The sequence below is a fragment of the Dipodomys merriami genome, unplaced genomic scaffold (assembly GCF_024711535.1).
Source record: "Dipodomys merriami isolate MVZ:Mamm:240054 unplaced genomic scaffold, mDipMer1.0.p SCAF_6, whole genome shotgun sequence".
In the NCBI taxonomy this organism is placed as follows: domain Eukaryota; kingdom Metazoa; phylum Chordata; class Mammalia; order Rodentia; family Heteromyidae; genus Dipodomys; species Dipodomys merriami.
In genome coordinates this window covers 18,006,258-18,016,740 of record NW_027206179.1, presented here as the reverse complement: position 1 = coordinate 18,016,740, position 10,483 = coordinate 18,006,258, and the positions used below count along the sequence as shown (strand labels likewise).

The window sequence follows — 10,483 nt, the reverse complement described above, 5'->3', positions numbered from 1 at the left end:
AATCAGCAATAACCTGCTCAGGACTCAAACGCATTGTGTTCTAACGTTGGATGTAATTCGCTTTTGTTTTAACCCACTTGGGCTGTGATAATGAAATCATAAACTAGGTGGATTACAAACAGCAGGGCTGTATCCCTTCAGTCTTCAGCCTGGGAAGTCTGTGTTTAAGCTCCCTGGCTGGTTCTTTCTGGAGAAGATAGGTCAGCTGACTACAGACAATGGAAGGAGCATTGTAGCTCCCTGGATTTTCCTGGACAAGGGCTGTAATCTCATTCAAAATGTCCCTCCCCTCCTGAGTTCATCCCACCCCCAAATCCCTGCTTAAATGGTCTCACATGGGGGTAGGCTTCTACATATGAATTGGGGAAGATACAAACATTTAGACCTCAGCATTTATATGCATATATATATATATATATATATATATTCTCTTAGGAGAATTTATTAACTCTTCTGTGTTTTGTGTTTATTATCTGTAAAGACATTTCAAAAGGAGTTCCCTCCTTGACTAATGTGATCACTTCATGGAAGTAGAAGCCAAGGCTCTGGTGCCATGACATGGAGAAGAAAGAATACTGTGGGGAATCTCACGTGCTCCTGATAGAGAGGAGAAAGGGGAGCGTGAAATAGGGAGTCTGTAGAGCAGAGAACTAGAGCAGGAGAAAGCCATCCTGGTCAAAATGCGAATGTCTTTATTTCTAACTCTGAGAGAGAAGGACAATATGGTAAAGGAGCAAAGTATTAGGAAACCATAGCAAAACCAATGAGGGTTTTGAATTTCAAAGACAGGAAACTACAATCTCAATAAAGAAAGTAGAATATGTTTACTTTTCTCCATAGGGAAAGACCAAATTGAGATTTTTTTTTGAAGACCCTTGTGCTGTATAGAAATATTTAACTATTAGAAGACTTAGAGGATTGTGCAAGAGTCTATGAAGTAATTTTTGTCAGGGTGTTTTGCATATAAAAAATGTGTCCCCCCTTGAAGGCTTACATATTGAAGTTTTGGTTCCCAGCTGTTGGCACTGTTTTAGGAAGTTCTGGAAGCTTTAAGAGTTGGGGCATAGCTGGAGAGTGTAGCTCACTGGGAGTGTGTCCTTGCAGGTTCTGTCTTGACCTGGGTCCCATCTCTCTGTCTCTCTTTCCTGGGTATCACGCTGAGAGCTGCTCAGTTCCACCATCCATCCCTGCTATGATGGACGGAAACCTTGGAAATTGGGACAAAACTAGTCTTTTCCTTCTTTAGTTCGGGTATCTGCCACAGCAGCAGAAGTTTGTGTGCCACACAAGAAGACACAAAGCCCTCAGAGGGGTCCCAGACGCCCAGCATGTGGGCATATAATGTATTCATACAATGGATGCATGAGGAGTGGGACCATTCTGATTTCTTGTGAGGGAAAATTTCAGGGAAGAGTATAAAAAATCCTGGCTTCTCAAGGCATTTATTAAACATGTACTATTTTCCAGAAGCAGTAAACATGCTAAAGGTAAATTATTTCACCTTTACAATAACCCCACAAGGTAGGACCTATTGTCATTCAGGTTGATAAGTAGGAACTGAAGTTTAGCAAAGTCAACTAACTCATTAAACATCTTGTCATAAGGACCACAAAGAGAAGTTAACCTAGCTGTCAACCGAGTGCATTTCAACTTGGGGTCTCCATATTAGCCAGATATATTCATCAGGGTTCTCCCTCAGAGAAATGGAAGACATCCTCCCCTCCCCCCCCAGAAACAGTATAGAAATTGAAATTAGCATAATTATGAGAGGAAAAGAAGTCCCACAATTTGCCCTCTGCCAACTGGAGAACCGGGAAAGCTAGTGGTATAATCCAGTTCAAGTCTGAAGATACATTTGGGCAGGATTTCTCTCTCCCTTCATCTTTATGTTTGCTTTGGCCCTCTGTGGGTTGGTAGCAACCACACTGGTGAGGGTCATGATCTGCTTTACCTACCTATTCACTAGAATGCTAATACCTTCCAGAAATTTCCTCAAATGCACATCTAGAAATGAAGTTTACTACCTCATAGACATCTCTTAGGCCGGTCAGGTTGACACATAGGCTCAGAGGGATGCATTGTAGAGAATCTGGAAGGCTTGAAACTTCCTCGCTAAAGATCTTCAGCAAGTTAGTTGACTTCCTTCTGGACTTTGAATGGTTTAAGAGGAGTATGTTAGTTAACAAGTTTAAAGTCCTTTATGTAGTTACTGATAGCTAGTAATCATTTATGAATAGGACACGTAGTTTTATAGGAACAATAACTTGAAAAGAGAAAAGAGAGTCTGTACATTTATTATCTGTTTCTTATTGCTATTTGATTCTCCAACAGGTAAGTTTGGCCATTCAAAGAAATTCTACGTCTTCTCACATGGTCTTGCCCACATCAGTCCCTGAATTCTACCAGAGAATCCCACCTCTTCCTTTAAATGGTCTTACTCTTGTCTTTGATGAGATCCATAATTCTGCTTTCCCCCCAAACCATTTTCAAAATCTCTCTAAACTACTGCTAAAATAGTCACCAAGTACACAAACTGGCTTCAACTAGTCTGTCCAAGAGTATTTCTGAGGAAGCCTTGATACCCACTGCCTGTTGTGACTACCTGGTCACCTCGCAGTACTTCATTGAACTAACTGCTGCTTGTGCACAGCTTCGAACAATCCCAGTTCTGTTTTACTCTCCAGTTTTTAGATATACTAGTGAACTTAGATACAGCAGTGAACTAAAGTACACTGCACAATGCCATCCTGAATACATCCACTGTTTCCTGCAAGGATTCTTCTCTCTCCTAACATGGTAGAGATTTCAGTGCTGATTAGTTTGGTGTTTATGAGGACTGTTATTTCTATTCTATATTAATATTACCTCTAATAATAATAATAATAATAAATCCTGGCCATGTAAAAACAATACTTTGCCTAGATGACTTGTATATGAGTGAGTAAATTACACAAGAAGGACTGAGGAAAAAAAATAGTCTTTAGAGCTCATGAAAAATTTTTAAAAAGCAATGATGAGATCAAGTGAGCAGAGGAAAAAATATCCATACATCTTCAAAATGTATCTCATTTGTTGATGACACACAGTAAGATAAAGAAGACTGGGGAAAGGGATTGATGGTGTCTAACAATTAGAGGGAATTCCTTGTTTACCTGTTAGAAGATCCAGACTGGAAGAAAACCACTAAGGTAGTGTTGCAAAGATTTCACGGCTTTAGGAAAGGTGGTACGACAATAGTCCTTTTAACTTGTCTATGAACTCTGCGTGAGAGCGAATCACGAAGACACAAAAGTACAGAGGTGCCCAGTCCACACGCATGGAGAGCATTAATTTTTTAAAATTATCTTTGAGTAGTTATACAAAGGAGTTGCCATTTGACAAAGCAGTTTATGAACACAGTGCACCATGACCAGTGTCATGCCTTTCAGGATTCTCACCCACCCCTTCCCTCAATCTTCTTGTTCTGTAGGATACATTGGATTCTTGACTTCATTCCTCCACCCTCTGCCCTCCTCATTCAACCTAAAAAGAGTGAGCATCATCAGCCTACTGTTCAGTACACAGAACGATGTTAGACTTCACCCAGGAAGTCTTTATTGCCACGGTCTCCTGAGTTTACATTCCACCTGCAGTGAGAGCATCATCACAGGGAGAATGGGAGCCTGCAGTCTTTCCAGAAGAGTTAGGATTCAGTCTCAAAGCTGACCTTGAGAAACCAGGGGAGGTCAGAAAGGGGCTGTGTGAGGCCTTTGTGAGCCACACAGACTCCCGAGATGCAATGAGCAACTGGCCCAGCAGGGCATACCAAAATAAAAATGACATGTGGCTCCAAGTATTTGGTATCTTTCTGCAGAGGGGTAGAGGTAACACCCATCCCAAATATCAGAAGAATGTAGTCCATGGAGAGCAAACGTCTAGCAAACTGAATTGGAGGAAAGCATTGCTTACCAAGAGAAACAAAATATTGGATATTGTGGCCCACGAGTTGAAAGTTTCTTAAAGGTGGCAATTTGCATTGGAAGGAGGAAATGTAAAGAAACCACAGGGTAGCGTGGTTGATGAAGTGCTGGAAATACTTGGTTGGAGAAATATGTGAAGAAAGTAGAAAGAGATAAGAGACAATTTAGAAATTAGTCTTTGAAACTGGAAGGAGTCTTTATACGTGAGGCAAAGAGAAATTACTTGCACGACAGATTAAAAAACAAATGACTGAGCTCTGCTTTAAGAGCAGGAATGTAATGGGAAAAAGAGGCTGCAGATAAACTTGAGCAATGGCTAGACTGAGTCTGATGGCTGGGCTGCCACTACCACGTGTGCATCTGGTGTTATTTATTTAGCTTACAAAACAAACTGCTGAGTAGATGTTCCTAGAAAAGGCTTTTATGGTGATTTGTATAGGGATACATGGCAACGGGCTTTACAGACTTAATTCTGGATACTTGGTAGCAACACACAGGTAAGCGTTTGCTGAAAGGGATTTTCTGAATAAACTCCTGCTACATTTTTGTTTTGTGTCGTTAAGCATATGTGCTTTAGCAAATGGTTCCAGTTACGTGTAAGAGATTAATTTTCCAAAGAATCATGGTTAGAGATAGGCATGATGAAGCTATGTATAAATCACTCTAGGGAATTCTAGTTATTTTTATACACCTGGGTGCTGGCGGGCAAATAGTAATTACTCAAAAAGTGTTCCTCCTACTTACAGGCTGCTAGAAGTTTTGTAATTCTATCTTTAATATCACGGTGGGAACAAATAATGAAAGGAGAGAAAGGTAAGATTTGTGATCTCTGCATTGCAGATACCACAGTAAAGGAAGCTTTTGTTTCTAATTATTTTATGTCTTACAGGTATAGGCATGCGTGCACTGTGCTTCTCTTGATGGTGGCCTCAAGGTTATATTCGGTGGTCGCATTTTCTTCTCTTTCATCCTTATATTCAACACCACTTATTGCATTCTCACTGAACTCTAGGACTGATTTTAAGTACATTTCACTGAGCCCGATCCCAGTGCTGTACATAATAGGGGAGAAAATAAATTGAGGAATTGAAGGCCTTTGCTTCACCGATAGTCTATGAGTCCAGCTCTAGGCCTTTGGCGATTATCACACACAGAGTGTGATCAGGAGGACTGGAAGAGAAGGTCTCATGGAACCACCAAATTTTGAGCCCCATGCAGTAACAAACAGCAGCACATTGTCAGTGCTAAAGACTCATGTCAATCGTTGGACTTCACTGTGTTTCACTTCTATTTTTTTGTATTTCTCTTTGGGATTCCCAAGAATCTAGGTATTTGTAGGCCATTATTCCTCTCCTTTGCAGAGGTATAGAATATTTTACATGTCTCTCACCAGCCTCAGGGAACTTGGTTGCCAGTTCAAATATATCTACCTACTCAATGATATTTTCATCGTAAAAATCTTGAAACATAGTGTCTAACTATCCATTCTGGCTGGTGGAGATGGGGTGATAATTTTGTGGTAGAGATAAGCACGATCAACAATTAGAATTGCATTTTAGGACCCTAAATATTGAAAGGGAAACAGAGAGAAAACAGAAACATGGGGTTGATGTCTCTATATGTCTGAATTAGAGGATTATTTGGGGGAGCTAAATGGTTAGGCTTGGGATATATTACAATGTGATTGGATAAAGAGCTGAATTTTCTGATGAGAAAATGGTTATTGGTAAGCTAAACATAGTAAAATTTAAAAGTCTGCTTTTCACCAAGATGGTACCGAAAGCAAAGAAGGGAGCTCCTGCCCCTCCTAAAGCCGAAGCCAAGGAAAAGGCTTTGAAGTCCAAGAAGGCAGTGTTGAAAGGTGTCCACAGCCACAAAAAGAAGATCCGCACTTCATCCACCTTCTGGCGGCCCAAGACGCTACGGCTCTGAAGACAGCCCAAATACCCTGGAAAGAGTGCTCTGAGGAGAAACAAGCTTGACCACTATGCTATCATCAAGTTCCCCTGACCACTGAGTCAGCCATGAAGAAAATAGAAGACAACAACACACTTGTGTTCATTGTGGGTGTTAAGGACAACAAGCATCAGATCAAACAGGCTGTGAAGAAGCTCTATGACATTGATGTGGCTAAGGTCAATTCCCTGATCAGACCTGATGGAGAGAAGAAGGCATATGTTCGACTGGCTCCTGATTACAATGCTTTAGATGTTGCCAACAAAATTGGAATCATCTAAACTGAATCAAGCTGGCAAATTATAAATATAAATTTTTTTCCACCAAAAAAGTCATGTGATTTGGAGGTGTGAGGCCAAATTTACTAACAAATAAGTAGCACTTTTTATTGTAATGTCCTGATAGAAAAGCAAGGGGGAAAAAAAACATTGGCAAGACTTGATTGCTTTTGAAATAGTAGACTATTGATGACAATGAAAGACTGCCTATTTCCATTTTCCAGGTCTTGATGAATATACAGAGCATTCTGAGTTATATTTCATTCTAAATTAGAATGAGAAAATGAACCATGCACAAACATTCAGAACCAATTCCAAAAGCAGAAAAGAGATGTGAGTCAAAACAGAAAACATTCATGAAGGAAATACATGAAGGACACATGCAGGTGGAATAACCACCTTCATTCAAATAACAGTAACAGGAGTAGCTAATTAGGATTTCCACCAGTGTGCAGGCCTGGCTTTGGGAAGGAGGCTGAGGGAATGCCTGGGAAAGCACATGGTCTGTGTTATCTTCTGTTCAGGCTGGAGGCACCGGGAGAAGACAATCCAGGATCCACAGTAAGCACAATAGGCATCCTCAATTCAGAATGCTTAGAAGGCAGGTGGCTGTCTGCTTAAGGGCTCAGGATCACAGAGCTTGTGCCATGACTCCTTCTACCAGAGACAACTCTAGCTGTCCTTGTGTGTAGCCAGGGTGGGAGGTCAATCTGGCCTGTTCCTTGAGGACATCTGGGTATGGACACACCTGGTCTCTTCAACCTCCTCTTCTTTTCCACTCTCAATGGGCGAGAAGATTGGGCTCACTTGTAAACTTAAAAACTCCGCTCATTTCTAATAAGTTCAAGTTTTATGATCTAAAAAAAACTTTTATCAGTAAATAAAGGTCACCCATCTGGCAGCAATGTGTCTATTTGGCTCAGTTTTGGTTTTCTCCACTATGTTATAAAAATATTACAGTCGAGTACGACATTAGCAGAGTGTGACATCTGGGCTTATACAAAATATAAGAGTTGGCAGGGGCACTAATTTCCCTTCTGAAACATTGCCATGACAGAAAGGGATGGGGACATGGGATGGTTGAGAATTCGGCCCTGTGCATTGCTGTAATTCAGCCAGGCTGAGCCTAGCAGCATCTTCCAAAACGTCTGCCTGGGAAGGAGAAAGGAACCTTATTATCCCAGAGGATAGAGTTGATGGATTGCCACTGGCCTTTCAGAAAAGAAGTTATTTTAGGATAAGAGAAAATTTGTTTTCTCTACCTGCAGAACTAGGTGGTCACGCATTCAAGAATTAAATGAGACTTTTTCAGAAAACATTGTAGGTATGGCAATAATAAATCTGGGCAAACTTTCACAGGGTTTGTTGTTAGAACGTTTTCTTTGGGGGATGAAAAATGTCTAATTAAATTTTGGCATTGCTTTTAGGTGGTAATCATTTTTATTAAATTCCTTTTTGTATGACCCATTTTATGAGTTCAAGACAAATGCCATATTTATTTTTCCCGGAGGCTCTGGGTGCATTTTAATGTACTGTAATCTCAAAGATATCGAACATCATAAAAGAAAAAAAAAGAAGCATACACCCATCCAGATAGGATCATTGTGCAATTTCAGTTAGAAGGTCATCTTTCTTTTTAAGAAAAAAGGAGATGATCAAAATTAAGGCTATTTTTTCTTGGGCTAATCTCTAGATACTCAACTTTTGTAAAGACTCAGGTGCTGATAATGCCCAGAAGCACTTAGGTAAGTGGGAGAAAATCAGGACCATTTTTCATCAGGATTTGGCTAAGTCCCTAAGCTTTAAGAAGTTTGAATAGTTAAAGCAATAATGGAATTATGCGAAGCTGGGATAAATGTTGATTACTCAGCAATCCAGATTATTTAAGCCATGAGAATCCTAACACTTCGTGAAATGCTGTTGTATGGTGGCAGGGAATAAATAGGTTTGAGATGTGTGGAGGTAGTAGGATGTCCATCTTTCCTCAGGCAAGTGTGGACAGCTGACACACAAGCCAGGTTCTGCCTCCTTCCTGCCCTGTTCATCTTTATTCTGTGTGCAAGAGCAGAGAAGTGAGTCCCCTTTTGGCTCATGCTGAAACCCTCTTTCTAAAGAGTGCACTGATCATCCCAGCAGGTAGAGGACAAAGGGAGTCCTTTTCTGCAATTATCAGGTGCTGTGGCAGCCTGACTCAGAACAGAAAGATGTGGGGGTTCTAGCATTTCTATGTCCGCATGAGGAACTCCCAGAGCTGAGAGTTTAGCAAAGTTGCTGGTCAGTGGCCAGGTCTTAGGGGAACAGACACCGGAGGGCAGGTCCTGAGCTACGTGGTACTAGATCTTCCTGGCTGATTACCACCACCTCCACCTTGCTCATTTCCCTCAGATTATGAATGATTTCTGTTTCAATAGTTAGGGATGAACTGCACTCCTGCAATTTCTGAAGGTGGTCACCAGAGTCCAAAAGGGATGCTGGGCACCGGCTGCTTGTTTTGCTTTTCTGTTGGGAGTTCTGAGGCTGGCAATTGCTTCACATGGAGTCTCATCACCTCCAGCCATTTTGTTATTGCAGACACAGGACTTTCTTCTGCAGAAGATGGGGGCGGGGGCGCGGAGCTGGGAGATTTAACAAACACAATTTGCAGAGGAGTTTTCTGCTGTTCCTCAAAAAGACAGAGCTGTTCTTACTGTACTTCTGCTCTTCATTTTATGTTTTCCGTCTTTCTTGGGGACACTCATAACAGAAGAGAACCCCAAGCAGGTACAGCAGCTAGCAGTTGAATCAAGGTGTGTGGATGCTCTCACAGAAAGTTCTTGAGGCTGCAGAAGGAGGATGTAGGCTTGTACCACGCAGCCCCCTCAGCCTCATTTTTGTAGCCCCAGGACAACAATCTCGGTTCCTGCCCCACCAACAGTCTTGCTTTAGGCCTCCTGTTTCAGGGCCTGTGTCACTCCTGACAAAGCATTGGCTTCTTTGTGCATCCTCCTCTTCAACTTCTTAGAGGACTGTGGAGCTGGGGTGGAGACATGTGATACAATTGGAGATAATGCATAACTCTGCCATCTACTGCCTCTACTCTCTCTCCGACTCAATGTCCTCATCTGTAAAATGAGGAGGAGCATGTGAGGAACTCATGGCTCACAGGAGATGTTGATGATGTATGAACGCTAAGTTCCCTGCTCTTTACCTTGCCTCTCATTTTCCACCATTTCACCAAGCGAGTTCCAGCCTTCTTTTTCCCAAGTGTGATCCGGAGACAATTTGCTCTGTGGTGGGAATGATACTGCATCAAGGGGATTCCTTCCCTGAATTTCCTTGTTAATGAATGTCATCTTACCTTATTAATGAAGCCTGACATTGCAGGTGATGTGGATTCTGTATTTCAGGCACACACTGTCTCCTGGAGCCAGCCCAGAGCCAGTGACATTCCTTCCATCCTGAATACTGCCTTCCCATGCACAGACATGGATTCTGTGCATACTTTGTTTGCTCCCTCCACCGCCTTTTAATGGCATAGTGGGAAACTGAGCAAGCTAATAGAATTCACACCTCAACCCCAAGTTCAGAAAGAATCTTAAATATACATACATACATACATACATACATACATACATACATACATACATACATACATACATACATACATACGTATATACATTGTGGAAAACAGGCTGGAACTGTACTGCTGGGTGTTATGAAAACATTACCATATTTCATCTTCAACTGACCTGTAAGGTAGACTTACTTTGTCTTTGTGGAAATATACAAGTTCAGAACCAGTCTATTTGTCTTCAATAAGTGTGTTGTGAAGACTCCTGTCTTTTCCTCAACACCAGAAGCTCTTGTCCATGAAGAATACCTTGCTTTAAGTCTGTGTACAATGTGACGAGGTCTTCATCTTTCTCTGGAGTTGTGCTGCTGTCAGTGCAGGTCTTAACAGTTTACAGCAACATTTATTTTTTTCTTTTTTAATTATTCAAATTAAATACCAGGTACAGGTCTAGTATTCATGAGGGATTTGTGCTTAAGGAGCGAGTTCTATTTGGGATCTATCAGTTTTAATGATGAAGGAACAGTGCGGTGGTAATGCCATCCAATGGCTCTTCAAGATACTCAATTCCTAAATCCAATGGCTCTTCAAGATACTCAATTCCCATATTCAATGGCTCTTCAAGATAAAACACTCTAGTTTTTGCTTGCATTTCATTGGTCACAGTTCACCAATGGTCAAACCTTGGGTCAATGTTATATAATTTACATGCCATCACTAGGAATGACCAATCCAACACA

General features: G+C 41.3%; 1 pseudogene; it reads left to right on the top strand.

The window, feature by feature from the left end:
• Window positions 1-5,729: 5,729 nt before the first annotated feature.
• LOC138813491 (large ribosomal subunit protein uL23 pseudogene) lies at window positions 5,730-6,220 on the top strand (annotated as a pseudogene).
• Window positions 6,221-10,483: the final 4,263 nt, after the last annotated feature.